Raw genomic sequence first — 15,513 nt, 5'->3', positions numbered from 1 at the left:
AAAATCAAACGGCCATCCTTTCAACACGTAAAAAGTGTATCACAACTAAGCACGACACATGTAAAGTGGTTGTTGATGTTTGCCACGGTCTGCAATGTGTGCTCAAGAGTGGGTAAATCGTGCTAACAAAGGTCTATGGGTCCCTCAGCAAAGTGAACCTGTCATTGGACAACTGTTGGCTATCATGTGTGTTGGGGGTAAAGGCGCCTCCGCCTAGTCGCCCGTGTATTACTACACTGATAGTACCCCGCACAGCACACTGTAGATGGCAGGCGCCCATCACCGTCACTTTATTCTTTATTCTTTCAGTGACATTTTGAATAAAGGAAGGCCCAATCACACATTGTGAATGTTGGAGTTCCCATTTGGTCTCTCTCTCTTTCTTGCTCTTGCTGTCCTGCCATAGTTCTTCCAAGCAAGCTTCGATCCTTCTCACCTTTCAACTGGTATCAGAGCATGGTTGCTCGAGCATTCTGACTTGGTTCGTGACTCCTTCAGCTTCCTATTGATTACCTACACTCATTGGGTCTCCTTCCCGGCAGCCATAGCCAACTCTCCCGAGCTCCCATCACTCCCCGGCTTCCGGAGCACCTATTCAGCCCATTTGGGCACCCTCAAGGCATTCCTTCAAAGATATTGGAGCCCTCTTTTGTTATTTTACTTCAGTCCATTGGTTTTGTGAAGTAAGGCAGCCATGTCATCTTGCTTCTTGTGATGCCTACTCTCTACTGGTGACTTTGCCCTTCAAGAGAGGAAGCTCCTGGGGGTCCTTGACTACTCCCCCAACCTTGCCTTGACCTTGCCCAACCCTTCCACAGGCCCTAGATTAGTTTGGACCAGCTTGAAGACTTGCGAAAAATTCATTTTTTACTTCAGCCCTCCCTTGGCACTCATTGGCAGCTTGAAAACACTTCATTTGGCACTTGGAAACACCCCCTTGATGTTCAACATTAGTGATTATCATTGGCATTGATTTGTGGACTGATTTACCTCAATCCAGGACTGTTTTCCACAATCCACAGGCAGCCACAAATAGTGTTACATTAGCACTTTATGTTTATCTTGGTTGGCATTGACATTGGTTGCTCGATGGTCTCGAATGCTCCTCAAATGCTAGGGGAAAGTATGCCTATGATATGAGATGCTTTTGGGCCTGAATTTTCTGAGTCATTGACTAGTTTACACAGTCCATAGGTAGCCCAAAATAGGGTAGTCCCATATCATTACACTTTATGTTCATGCTACATAGTCATTTGATGCCCGATTATGCCTGGTTGGTGCCTATACATATGGGAAAGTATGCCTATGGTTTGTCTATGGTTTTGAGCTTAGATTGAGCCACTGTTTGCTTAGTTTTAGACATTTATTTACTACTGGAATATTCAAGGCTGAAGCTTATTTGCTTATGTTTGGATATGCCTGTTGGATTTGGGCTATGCATTGGATATATACATTGATGTAGTGACTCTCGAGGATCGACATAGAGCTTGGATTTGCTCTCGAATCATTGGTTGAGCTTGAGCTCCCTTCGCATAGCATTGGGATCTTCATCTCTAATGTACCTATGGCATGTACTTTGCTTATGTCTGACCGGTCTTGACATGCCTGGCCTATGCCACTACTATATGCCAGTTACATTGTTTGAAGTTGGATGCTACTAAGCCTTGCTTTGGCTTGACATTTGATTGCCCAGAGCTTACTTTGGCTATTTCTCAGCTTGCCAGAGTTACGGTTTGGTTGTACTTGATGTCTATGGATGCTATGTACAGATGCTACATGACCTGTATGCTCATGAGGTCTTATTGATGCTTGATCTTGGATTTTCTCGCACTAGTGCTACCATATGCCTTTGTTGAACTTCTTTGCTTGATATTTACGGCTTTTGTGCTAGTGGGAGTGTCTTGATACGCTTGATAGGCGTTTTATACTACTTGAGCATTCAGATACTTAAAAATGGGATCTTCACTTGGATGTTGCATGGTTGATATGCGGTGGTCCTCACAGATGTACTTGGGCTGATTTGGGCTTTGCATTCCCTGAGCATATACCTCTTTGTGTCAAGTCTTACCAGTGTTGTGTACACTTTTTCCTATTACACAAGGGGTGTGCCGGCTTATTGACAAATTCATTTGACATGCTTGGGTGTTTGCTCAATGTCCGTATGACTGTCACATGCTGATTTATGCCCGCTTGATGTTGGTTATGCTTTGAAAATCAATGGTTGACTTGGTGCATTCATTTTACCTACAGTTTGCTCTCATTGTACTTGGCTATAATTTATTACAGCAAGCAGCTATGCATGGACTGACGTGGAATTTTCATGCTGAATCATCTTGATTCTATGTACTTTTGATGGTACTTGTTGGGTAGCATCATTAGCTATCAATTCGTGGTCATTTTGCCTTGGTTTTGGTGGTATTTTGGCTATTTACAGTAGAAAACAACAAGCAGTTTTTGAATTGTTTGCACCATTTTGGATTGCAGTATGGCATCTTCTTCTATTGATAGCGTTATCTTCAACATCACTAAGCTTGATGGTACAAATTATGCCTACTGGAAGAGCCAAGTTTGGCAAGTATTGGTGCAAAAATCACAGATAAAGCCACTAAAGATGTTCGGCGAGTAGCATGAAACTATGACTGATGATGAATGGGACGAGCTTGATGAGTTATGCAAGTCCACCCTCATCGAACATGTGCATTACAATGTGGTTGAGGAAGCACAGAGTGCTTGGCAGCTTTGGGATAAAATTAAGAATCTCTATGATAAGAAAAGTCCAACAAGTCAGATGTATTGGCTGAAGCAACTTATGGACCTGCGCATGAAGGAGAATATGACGATGTCTGCTCATTTGAGCCAGTTCCATGCTATCCTCAAGTACTTGACTTCGCAGGGCATTACCTTTAATGATGAGGTTACTCCATTGTTTTTGCTTGGGACTCTGAGTGAGTCATGGGATGTATTCCGCACTGCCTTATGTGCTCATGCTACTATTTTGAACTTGCTTGATGTAGAGAGTACTCTTCTATAGGAAGAGATCAACCGTAAGAACTTGATGCCTCTCGTAGTCATGGGATGTATTCCGCACTGCCTTATGTGCTCATGCTACTATTTTGAACTTGCTTGATGTAGAGAGTACTCTTCTACAGGAAGAGATCAACCGTAAGAACTTGGATGCCTCTCGTGTGTCACATGCTTTGACTGTTAGAGGCAGAGATGGTAATGGAAAGAATGACTGGGGTAAAGGTGCCTCTGCCTGGCCGCCCATGTATTACTACACTGATAGTACTCGCCACTGCACACTGTAGGTGGCGGGCGCTTATCACTGTCACTGTATTATTTATTCTTTTAGTGACGGTTTGAATAAAGGAAGGCCCGGTCACATATTGTGACTGTTGGAGTTCCCATTTGGGCTCTCTCTCTTTCTTGCCCTTGCTCTCCCGCCATAGCTCTTCCAAGCAAGCTTTGATTCTTCTCACCTTCAGATGGTTGCTAGCTCCCCACATCAAGAGATTTTGTAATGAGTATCATGTCTTTTGAGCATTGTCCACTAGAATTGATCTTCAAAATGATTGTCCCCTCAACCATAAAGTATGGTCCATCATCTTTCTACCTTACTAGATTATTTCTGAAAGGTTATAAATGTGCAGCACATGCAAAGCTTACATGGGCACAAGCAAGTAAAATTCAAACTTATGCCTTGTAAGATTACATGTTGCATTTCTAATTTAAGTTTACTTGCCAAAAAGCATGGCAAAGATCAAGCTTAGAAGGAAAGCTATGGTGGACATTGTTAGATATAGGGAATATATTATTGGTGCTCTTGTTGTTTCTCCTTAAACACTATTCTTGTGGGGCTCCTACAAGACATTGAACATTTCTTTGTTGTTTAGGAAAGTCTTAGAATCCATGTCTCAAGATTCAATTTAAGTGAAGATGGATTATTGACAAGCATGGTCTTGCCCTATTGTCTTATAGCATGTTGAATCAGGTAGAGAGATTATAGTAATGATTGAGGATGAATGGTGGGTGCTCTTACAATGATGATCAAGAAATAGCCAAGGTCTTCATTAAGCATTTATCTTTAATAGCAGGGGAATATTTGCTTAGTATGTAACATGAGAAGGCACTGAAGAATTCTTAGTGCCCTCAAAACTAGCACTTACCAAAGACCAAACTTTTATGCTAGGCCATTTTTTTCACAATGTGAAAACTTACATTTGTGGTCAAGAAGATGAAGGGTGTCTTTGAGGTCCAATGGTCTACTAGTTGAGGTCTATAATGCTTTATGCAAGGCATGCTCCAACAAGCTATGTGAATATTCCAATAAGTTCTGAGCATTAAGTACAACACTACCTTAATGTTGGTCATACTAAGCCCCTTCCAAAATCCCCTTGCAAAACCAAACTAAGTTAATGGAGGCCTCTCAACATGTTAAATATTTGCTATAAGATCATTGCTAGAGCACTGGTGGCAACAATGAGGGTCATACATAAATTTCTTCAAAAAGGATGATATGGTTTCATGCATGGGCAATAAATTCATGATGTTATTCTTGATCTCATGCTTTCTTAGAATATGCCATTGGAAGTGGTTGGAAATGTGTTTTCATCGGATATGAATTTTTATCATGCTACAACTATTGGGCAATTATTATGGGGATCGATGGGCTTCTCTCCTAGCCATTCTCTCTCTCAAGAGATTGGCGAGATAGAGTTTCTATCTACCTCACTCTTTTTTGTTGTAGGTATCGACTCCTTGCTCAAGTTGATCAACTTAAAGCTCAAACGAGGTGATCAAAAGTGCATTCCTTTGCTAAGTGGTTCACAAATGTGTACCCAACTTTTTGATGATGACAACTCTAACATCTTCCTGCCAAATAAATAGTACATTGATAATCTAATCTCAACGTATGATCTTTTCATGGATCTTTGAGGTTCTAAGATAAAATGTTGCTACAATTGATTTATCATATGTGGCCTTGATGAAACCCCCCCTCCCCCGATTAGATTCCTCAACTAGGATACAAAGTAATCCCTAGGAAAAAGACTTTTAGGTACTTAGAGGGCCCATTAGGCTTGGGCATTACTACTGCTTAGAAGTTTCGATGGCTCTAGTAAAGGTGAAAGATAATACCAAGAAGATTTGGGAGGCAAACTTGTTGCACTCACCATGATCATGTCACCTTCAACATTGTTTGTAGCAACCACATGCCCACTTGCCAAATGGCATTGGGAAAATTTGGGGAAGATTCTTAGAGACTTTGTATGGAGCTTTAACAATATAAAAAGATGGCATACTGTAGATTGGAAGACCATAAACACCGCCAAAGAAATTGGGGGTCTAGACCTTGAGCATTTGGAGGACAAAGACCACAAACCCCTGCTCAATCTCCTACCTAAACTTGCTTTTCAACATTTGTGGCCATGCATCATGAGGCATGTATTGCTTGAATCTAAAGAATAACCAATCCTAGAAACACCTTACCTTGGTGAGAGGAATCATGGTCAAAGTTTTGGGATGCAAACTATGCAAGGCTTGTTGGATAGTTAGAGACAAAACATCAAAAATCTAACTTGGAAGAGTCAAGGCATGGGCAAAGGAGACATTGCCCTATTATTGGTGATTTGGATTTACCCAAGATCATATGCCAATAATTTTGTTTCTTGATCATATAAATATAGTCTTGAACATATGCCAATAATTTTGTTTCTTCATCATATAATTACATTCTCTCTAGGATGATCTATGAAAAAGGCCTCTAAAGATGGGTGGACATTTGGGATAGCATAGCCTTGTTCAAGAATTAACAAACTAGCTTTAGCATTACTTAACTAAGAATTTTGAGAATTGGCCTTTAATTGCCTTGAAGGAAGTAAGGCCTGAAGTCGAAGCACAGAGCAGAAGCAAGAGCTATGGTGGAAGGAGAAACAGAGAGAGAGAGAGAGAGAGAGAGAGAGAGAGAGAGAGAGAGAGAGAGAGAGAGAGAGAGAGAGAGAGAGAGAGAGAGAGAGAGAGAGAGTGTGTGTGTGTGTGTGTGTGTGTGAGTGAAGATGTGGGAACTCCAATGGTCACAATATGTGACCAGCCTTCCCTTTATTCAAATGTCACTGAAAGAATAAAGAATAACGTGGCAATGATGGGCGCTTGCCACTTGTAGTGTATTTGTGTGTAGGTAACTAATATATGGTGGACTTTCTATTGTTTTCCTGTCCTGCATACATGGGCAAAGGTGGACTTCCTATTGTTTGCATGTCTTGCATAATTAGAGTGAGTGTATCTCATGACTCTTGTATCTTGGCCGCCATAACAAATGCACATAGCTATTATGCCCTTTATGTATCTCATGATACCCTTAACAACATCCCAATGTCGTCGGTCATGTATAGCCATATAGGGTGCCACAACTTCCACTCCAAATGTTATGTTAGGGCGAGTGGCTATCATGGCATACATCAAGCTGCCCAATGCACATACATAAGGGATCTTGGCCATCTCGGTCTTTTGCTCATTAGACTGCAGACAATCAACCTGACTAACCTTCACATGAGAAGGTAAAGGACAGCCAATAGGCTTAACATCCTATAGATGAAATTGCTCAGGGATCTTCTGGATGTACTCCTTTTGTGATAAGTAAAGGAGTCCCTTAGAGAGATCGTGCATAATGCACATCCCAAGAATATGCGAGACTTTTCCTCCTATGTCCTTCATCTCAAAGCTCTTCTTGAGCCGACCTTTCAAGGCATCCAACTCATTGTGGGTACTCCCAGAAATCAATATGTCATCCACATAGAGGATCAAAATCATAAGGCTTTCATCATGAGTCTTCTTTTGTATAAACATGGATCCATATCACTATGGGAATATCCATGTGAATGCGTAAGAGCATCAAACTTGTGGTACCATTTCCTAGGTGCATGCTTAAGACCATAAAGGCTCTTCCTCAATCTACACACTAGGTGGTCCTTGCCAGGTTTGCAAAGCCCTTAGGCTACTCCATGTAAATCTAATCATGCAAGTCCCCATGATGAAGAAACGTTGTATTGGCATCCACCTTATAAAGATCCAAGTCAAGCTGAGCAACGAAATCCAATACCAAACGTAGGGTAGTCATCTTCATAATAGGGAAAAAAACTTTATCAAAGTCCACACCATGCTTCTTTTTGAAACCCTTAACAACCAATCTTTATGCAATGAATTATACTTTGACAACTTGGCCCTTTCCTCTAAGAGTGACTATCACCTTTGTGCATAGCCTCATCATAAGTAAGAGGCTCACCAACATATGTTACCATAAGATAATCCATAGAGGCCTCAAATTGCACAAGTTGTCATCTATCTTTAGTAGATTGCTATTGTGGGGCCAAGACATCCAATGGAGCATTAGGGATTGGGCCACTGGAACATCAGCCCTGCTACGATAGGTTGTCTAGTTGACTGTACACTAGCAGGATGCTCCTCCAAAAATATCACCCTGCATAGCTCAATGACATGCTCATGCTACTTATGCATTTTCTCTACATTGAAAGTAACGTCATGGTGGCTATGGATAATCTTTTGAGCTTGCGGATCCCATAAGCAATAGCCCATCTCACGTGCATCTCCATAACCAAGAAAGATGCATTTCCTAGACTTTAGGATCCATCGTGTTGCACTTATCCTTGGGTACATGGCAGAAAGCCTCACAGCCAAAGACACACAAATGAGCATATGAGGGAGGTTTCTCACACCAGACCTTCTCTACAACCTAATAGTCAAGAGCAGTACATGGGAATTGACTAATCAAGTGTATGATAGTAATAACTCCCTCAGCCCAAAAATGTTGTGGTAAGTCTACCTAGCTAAGCATATTGCGAACTCACTCTTGAATTGTCCTATTCATGCACTCAGCCATACCATTCTAGGGTGGGGTATATAGGGCAATCAACTGATGCTTAATATTCCTTTCGTCACAAAAAAAGTACTCAAAGGCTTTTGAGACATACTCACCTCCATTATTTGACCTTGGGTATTTCATTGTATACCCAAACTAGTTCTCAACTAAAGTAAGCCAATGTTGAAATGTAGCCAAGACTTATGATTTTTGCTTAATTGAACATACCCAGACCTTATGCGTATAGTCATCAATGAAGGTAACAAAATACTTCACGTCACCTAACGACTTGCAAGGCATGGGACCACATACATCTGAATGAACGAGATCCAATGGCTTGCCCATGTGTATCATACCAAATTTTTTATGTGTATTAAATGCATGCCTGCCATATAAACAATGATCACAAGACTCAAAGCACTTATTGCCAAGGGGTGGAAGATATTGCAAATGAGTAAGCATTTCCATGCCTTTCAAGGACATATGCCCAAGGCGATGATGCCAAAGAGATACATGTGGAGTTGCATCCACTGCCAAAACATGGTCAACTAACCTAGATATAAGTAAAGGGATAGAGAGTATTAGACTTAGCACCATGTGTAATGACAAGATTCCCATGAGTAATCATCCACAAGGAATCACCAAAAGAAACTACATAACGCATATCATCCAAAGTGCCAACATAGATAAGACTCTTCATGAGAGCTGATACATGACGAACATCATAAAGAGTAAATATGTAACCTAAAATTGCACAATTGGACATCACCAATAACAACCATCTCTAGTGCTAGGTCATTACCCAAACGAATAGATCTAGTTAAACTGTGATAGGAGTGGAACCACTCTCTATGAGGGGTCACATCAAAGGAAGCCCTTGAATCTATCAGCCAACATTGAGTATACCCTAACAAAGTATTAGTCAGCTATAAAGTATCAAGAGAAGAAGCTACAAGTATGAAATCATTATCAAAATCAATTTGCACAACATTAATCTCTTTGATATTAATGCTTGACTTGTTAGGGAAATGCTGTGATTATCATTTTTGTCATGTACTCACCCTTTTCCTTGTGCTTTTCCTCACGCATTTTATGGTAGTGTGGTCAAATATGCCTTGCTTTCTCACAATAATGACAAGTCAATGAGGACTCACAACCATGGGACTTATTGCAAGACTATCCATGTGATTGAGAACAAGACTGCTAAGAGTCTCTCCCACAACAGTCATTAGCTCTCCTACCATTATTGCCTTTAACTGTCAATGTATGAGAGATGCGAGAAGCATCGATATTCCTTCTATTAACTTCTTCATTCAAGAGTTCACCCTCTACACCCTGTAAGTTTAGCCCATTTGTAGGCATGTTGACACACATAACAATATGAAATATATCCCATAATTTAGGCACTGTAACCAAGAGGAACAAAGGGGGGAGATTGCCCTTGAATTCAATGTATATTTGAGAAGGAGGCCAAGAATAGAATAAAACTCATTTAAGTGGGCTGACATGGAAGTGCCCTCCTTCATGTGAAGGTCCATGAGTTGCTTCAGCTGGTACATTTGAGAAGTGGAGCTCTATTATATACATTGTGAATCTTTTCCCATAAGTCCCATATAGACTGCTCATCAAAGACAACACTATAGAACATCTGCTTAGAGAGGGACAATATGATGGCGGACTTACATAGCTCATCTAATTTAGTCCAATAATTTGTATCAATACATTCGGGCACCCTTATGTTTCAAAGGCTTAACTCACATTTTCTACACTAAAACTTGCCAGATTTGGGCCTTCTAATAGCTTTAGTTGGTGCCATCCAACTTGTCAATATTAAAGATAGCACTATCATTGGAACCACCAGCCATACTGAGACCAAGTAAATGCATAGAAGGGCAAAACAGGTTGTTGTAATAACCTGTAGATTAGCCCCAAAACCACTGCCAGATCAAGCTGAAAACAAGGTGTATTAACCAAGTAATGAGATGTCCACAAACTCAATGCAAAGAACTATCAAATAACATAAGTGATTGCCCTCATGAAAACTGCCAAAATATGCAATTATAGTTTGTTGTATATAAAGTACAGCAATAAGAAAACCAAGCGAAAACTAAACTATCACTGAGACATGACAAACTAGAATTGCTAGGTGATATCTTGCATCATGTGGGGTATATAAGAAACTCTAGCACCCAACATACCTAAGACAAGCACTCAAATCTGTCATCTGCAAACTATCAATGTGGCATACATTAACTGGCATACCAATCATGCATGTAGCAAGTCTCGAGGTAATGGAAGAAACCAACTAAAGGCATGACTAATTGAGCAAAATCTCAATAAAGAGCTAAGATAAGTGTATGCATAACTAACAATGACCTGACAGAGGAGGTCGATGCTAGTCCAAGACAAGTGTCAACTCAGATTAGCCCTCAAGACATAAACTGTAGACATATAGAGAGCATGCACATAATGTGAATATCCCACTATGTCAATAATCAAGCTCAACTACATAACCACGAGCTGTATGTAACATCAAAGTCAATGAAGCAACTTCCACTGGAGTAAATTCAGATGCAAAATGAGTAAGCAAAGCTTAGATGCATCATGTACACAACATCATACATCCAAGATCCAAGTGTGTATATTCGGAGCATCCAAGTGACAATAGTTGGCAAAGCATCCATATAACAGCCAAGTAGCTAGCTGATAGCCAATGTCAATGTCCAAAGCTCCAGAGAATTACTCAAATGCAATTCAAAGGCAAAGCCCAGTGTCCGTCAAGCATAGCCAAGACATGCATCATCCATATCATGCATAAACATCCAAGAGGATTGCCCAAGTATCATCCAAGGATAATAGGCATAAATTGTCTCAAAGAATGCTTGTTGTAGGTAAATAATAGACAATGTCAATGAAAATGAGCTTCAATCACTGTTGAAAAGCATTCTATAGTCATGACAAAGCATATGACATGGACCATAAACGTTGGTATATCAACCCAAGTTTTCGGTAAGCACCTGAGAAGCAATAGGTATGTATTCCACTAACCAAATGAGCTTCATTTGTGGTCATTATAGTAACCAAATCTCAAACTGAGCAAGAATAGTGTTTAAATTATCTCCAAAATGATCTCCAATCAATGGGTAAGCATCCTCAAATGTATGGGCATCAAGCAAGCATGAATGGGCATCATTTATGCATTGCCACTAAGCAACAGGCATCAATGACAAGGGGCTGCCTTGTTATTACAGACTGTATGCTGAATACACAGTCAATGAACTAAATACAAGCTACCCAATCTCAATGCCAAGTGTTAAAGCCAATGCCAAGGCCAATGCTGATGAGCATCTAGGAGAAGTTGTAAGTGCTCATCAGTGAACAACATAATGAGGAAGAAATGTTGGAGGAATGTTGCAATCCTAATCAACTTGCAAATAGGCGCAAACAGGTGTGGAGATGTTGTTGCCTTTGTTGCCCAATTGGGAGTGGGGTTTGTAGTGCTCAAGTAGTACATGCACTCCCCCTTGATGAGACACAACTTTTAGTCACTACTCTTACATGTAAGGTTACCATTAAATGCTCTTACATCCAAAAGTGATAATTTGTCTTCCTATTGTCTTTTTTCTCTCAATGCTTTGACTAATTTTTCTTCTTCTCATTTGCTCATATTTTAATTTTTACTTCTCATTGTTTGAAAGGTCATAATGTTGTTTCATATGATATTCTTTATTCTTTATTTCTCTCTATATATGGAAGGGTAACTTTTAACAAACCCAAAGAGTAATAAACATGCATTTATAAATAGAAAATTTGTTGATGAACACACGTTCTCATGTAGAAGTAGCAAACATGCATTTATAAATAGAAAATTTGTTGATGAACACACGTTCTCATGTAGAAGTAGCATGCTCCAATTTTGTTTGTATTGTAAGAATATATTTTAACAAAGAAAATTTGTGAAGCGTACACAAAATCAAGACAAAAATCAATCAAAACAATGAAAAGAAAGGATGGTGTGTCTTTTGAGATCTTGAAAAGCCAATTTAAAACACATGTAGATTCATATAACTTAAATCAACCAAGTAAAGCATCAAAGCACACTTACTTCACTTCAAATGCTACATATCTAGGGCAAATAGTTTAAGTTTGGATGTTTAACTATAGAAGAGAGTCTCCAAGAGATTTTATAAACAATTTACACATAGCATATATAGTTTACACAACTTATAGCATCTTGCCACACAAAATGTAACATGTACGCCAAATTAATAATAGTCAAACCCATGAGAAGCTCAATATAAGGCTTATGCACAATAAAATAATACATACATCTTGAAATTTTGCTAGGATTGTGATAATGCATCATAACTTGGCAATTTGAAGTGAGATAGGAAATAGAGACAAATTGGAAAATTTGCATATCCAAGGAGCAATGACTTGGCAATATGGTAGTAACACATGAAACCATAGAAAATATTCTGCCTAGCACTACAAAACAAAGTGAAAGAAGAAGATCAAGAAGTGAGATGTTGCTAGAAAGTGAAAACATTAGAGAAAAAAATTTAATGTGAATCAATTAGTAAATTAGAAAAAAATTTGTAACACCATGTTGATGTGACATGAAGTACCCAACAGAGTTAGACCCTAGCCCTTGTAAGCATCTTATAGGCTATGTTAGACATAGTTCCTTTTTTTTCAGGATGGATAGAGCTTTTGTTTATAGAAGTTCATTGATGATAATTCAAATATTATTGCTACTAAGCAAGAATTGTTTTGGGAATTTTTGAAGATTTATGATGAATTTGGATTGAAAATTGGTTCTATGATAAATGTTCACATATAATTAACTTAAAGGATACTCCTAACTTAGATCTTCCAACCCATAGTTACATAGATTTAGAGGGATAATGTTTTGGTTAACTATGGTCTATTAGAAATATGGTGATAACTAAACACATTTTAACACTTGCAATGATGTTTATAGGAACACAATTTCATTTTTCTAAAAGTTGTTGGCCTCAATTAGAGTGTACCTTTAGAAATTCATTTGGTCGAGAAGCAAATCAGTATGCTATCTTATGGAAATAGTTAAGGACTCATAAGGACACAAGTGCTATTAGATTAGAATATATTTATTAAAAAAAACTAAGAGGCTTTGATTGAATCTCCTTAAAAGGTTTGATTCTAATTAATTGTGGGCGGTGATGATGTGCTCCTTTTTATGCATACCAAGTTTTTAGGTGGCAAGTGGAGCAATCTGAGATGGAAGCATGTTTTATTTTGCAAAAAGGTCAAGATATGCATTAAAGTTTCTTCGATGGATTAATATATTACTGATCCTTGGAAGGAGTTTCCACATGCATGTAATCAGAATAAGACAAGAAACTATAGACAAGATGGTGGCTTGTTGGAGGCAATATGGCTTTAGAGCAAAGTGTTTGTGGATGATTTACCCCGGTTATGGTAAGTCTAAGGTTTGATTGGCTTTCTTTATAAAGGTTGTATGAATGTGGAATGTCATATGGGATCATGTTAGGTTGTAATCACATGACATTTAGACAATACCAAAATATAAAATCTTATTGTTGATGATAAAAAATTTGGAAGCAAGTTGTTGACAACATTTGCTCCTTATGTACAAAAGCTTTTTGAAACAATGAGTCTCATAAAAAGGGAAACCTATTTGCAAAATGAGAATATATAATTACTTTTAAAGCTTTGACAACAAGTGGATTCTTAAAGTTAAAGAAGCTTGGAGTGTACATGATTCTAGAGGTACTTTGAACACATGTAAGAAAAGATTGAAAGGGGCTTGGTTTACTACATCTTCTCTTTTCTTGAATGTCTACTTTGGAATTGTAACAACTAACAAAGTAAGAAAAGTTTGAAAGGGGCTTGGTTTACTACATCTTCTCTTTTCTTGAATGTTTACTTTGGAATTGTAACAACTAACAAAGTAAGTTGGGTAGTCTCTCCACGAATGTGCATTTTATATGAAGAAAGGAAGAAGATATGCACATTTGTTGTTTGTAGAGAGTCTAATGCAGTTTGGTTCAAGATCACGAAGATCATGAAATAAGTTGGACTAGATAATGCAATCTATTGGAAACAAGTGATGTTTGTGTGGGTACGACAGGGGGGGATAGGTAAGATCAATGAGGACTTTCAAAATGTTTGGGATATGGTAAAGGTTTTTTTCTCTTAAGAGAATTTGGATAAGGAAAAATTAGGAATGCTAGGCCACTTCACGATAACTTCATGCTATCTTGCGAAGCTACCGCAAAGCAATATCTCTCCCTCTCATAGTTTTAGGGACGAAATTAGGATTTTTTAGGGCCTCCTCTCTCTTTCTCTCTTTTTTTTTTCATAAAAGAAAGTGCCTATCCTAGTGGTAAGCCACTCGTTTCCATCAACCCACTAACCTAGGTTCAATTCTCCCTTTCCTAACACTTTTCCTAAATTCTAATGAAGACCTTCTGGTCACCACCCTGTTCAACTTAACAAACTGAGCTACACCTATTTGCTCTCTCTCTCTCTCTCTCTCTCTCTCTCTCTCTCTCTCTCTATTTTACGGGGCAAAATAGGGTTTCCTATGGCTCATATTGCCCACCCCTCTCTCTCTTTCTCCGCCTATATGTTGCCTCTCCTTTTGTACATGATTTCTCTCTCCTCTCCTTCATCTTTCCTACCTAATTTCTCTCTCCTCTCCTTTTCTACTTGATTTCTCTCCTCCTCCTCCTCCTCCTCCTCCTCCTCCTCCTCCTCCTCCTCCTCCTCCTCCTCCTCCTCCTCCTCCTCTCTCTCTCTCTCTCTCTCTCTCTCTCTCTCTATTTGTAAAAGGAACTTGGAAGAGAAAGAGACAATTTATAAAAAGAAGAGAGAAAAAGTGTGTCTCTGTCTCATGATTTTAGGGAGGAAATTTGGATTTTTTGGGGCTCCTCTCTCTTTCATATGATATTAGGATGCAAAATAGGGTTTCTTTGGGGCTCATGTTATGTGCATCTATGTGTATCCATACACAATTTATTCCCCTCCTATTTCTGTCTCATGGGTTTAGGGAGAAAATTTAGGCTCTCTCTCTCATGGTTTTAAAGGGGCATATCAACGATTGCTAGGGCTAATGCTCTCTCTCTCTCTCTCTCTCTCTCTCTCTCTCTCTCTCTCTCTCTCTCTCTCTCTCTCTCTCTCTCTCTCTCTCTCTCTCTCTCTCCCTCTCTCTCTCTCTGTGATTGTCTCTATCTCTATCTCTATAAATTTAGGGGGAAAATTAGGGTTTCTTGGGGCTCGTGCTTTGTGTGTATGCGCATGTGCAGGCGTGTGTTCCTATCCACACACACTCTCTCCCTCTCTCTCTCTTTCTCTCATGGTTTTAGGGGGGCAAAATAGAGTTTCATGGGGCTCATATTATGTGCATGGTTGTGTGGATGTGTAGGTTAATCCCCTCATCTCTCTCTCTCTCATGGGTTTACAGGGGAAATTTTAGGGTCTCTCTCTCTCTCGTGATTTTAAAGGGGCATATCAAGGATTGCTAGGGCTAATGCTCTCTCTCTCTCTCTCTCTCTCTCTCTCTCTATTTTACGGGGAAAAATAGGGTTTCCTATGGCTCATATTGCTCACCCCTCTCTCTCTTTCTCTACCTA

Source organism: Lygodium microphyllum, chromosome 28, assembly GCF_053477565.2.
Source record: "Lygodium microphyllum isolate KBCC chromosome 28, Lygodium_microphyllum_v1.1.10, whole genome shotgun sequence".
Lineage (NCBI taxonomy): Eukaryota > Viridiplantae > Streptophyta > Polypodiopsida > Schizaeales > Lygodiaceae > Lygodium > Lygodium microphyllum.
The sequence above is the reverse complement of the archived record's forward strand: the minus strand, read 5'-3'. Positions refer to the sequence as shown.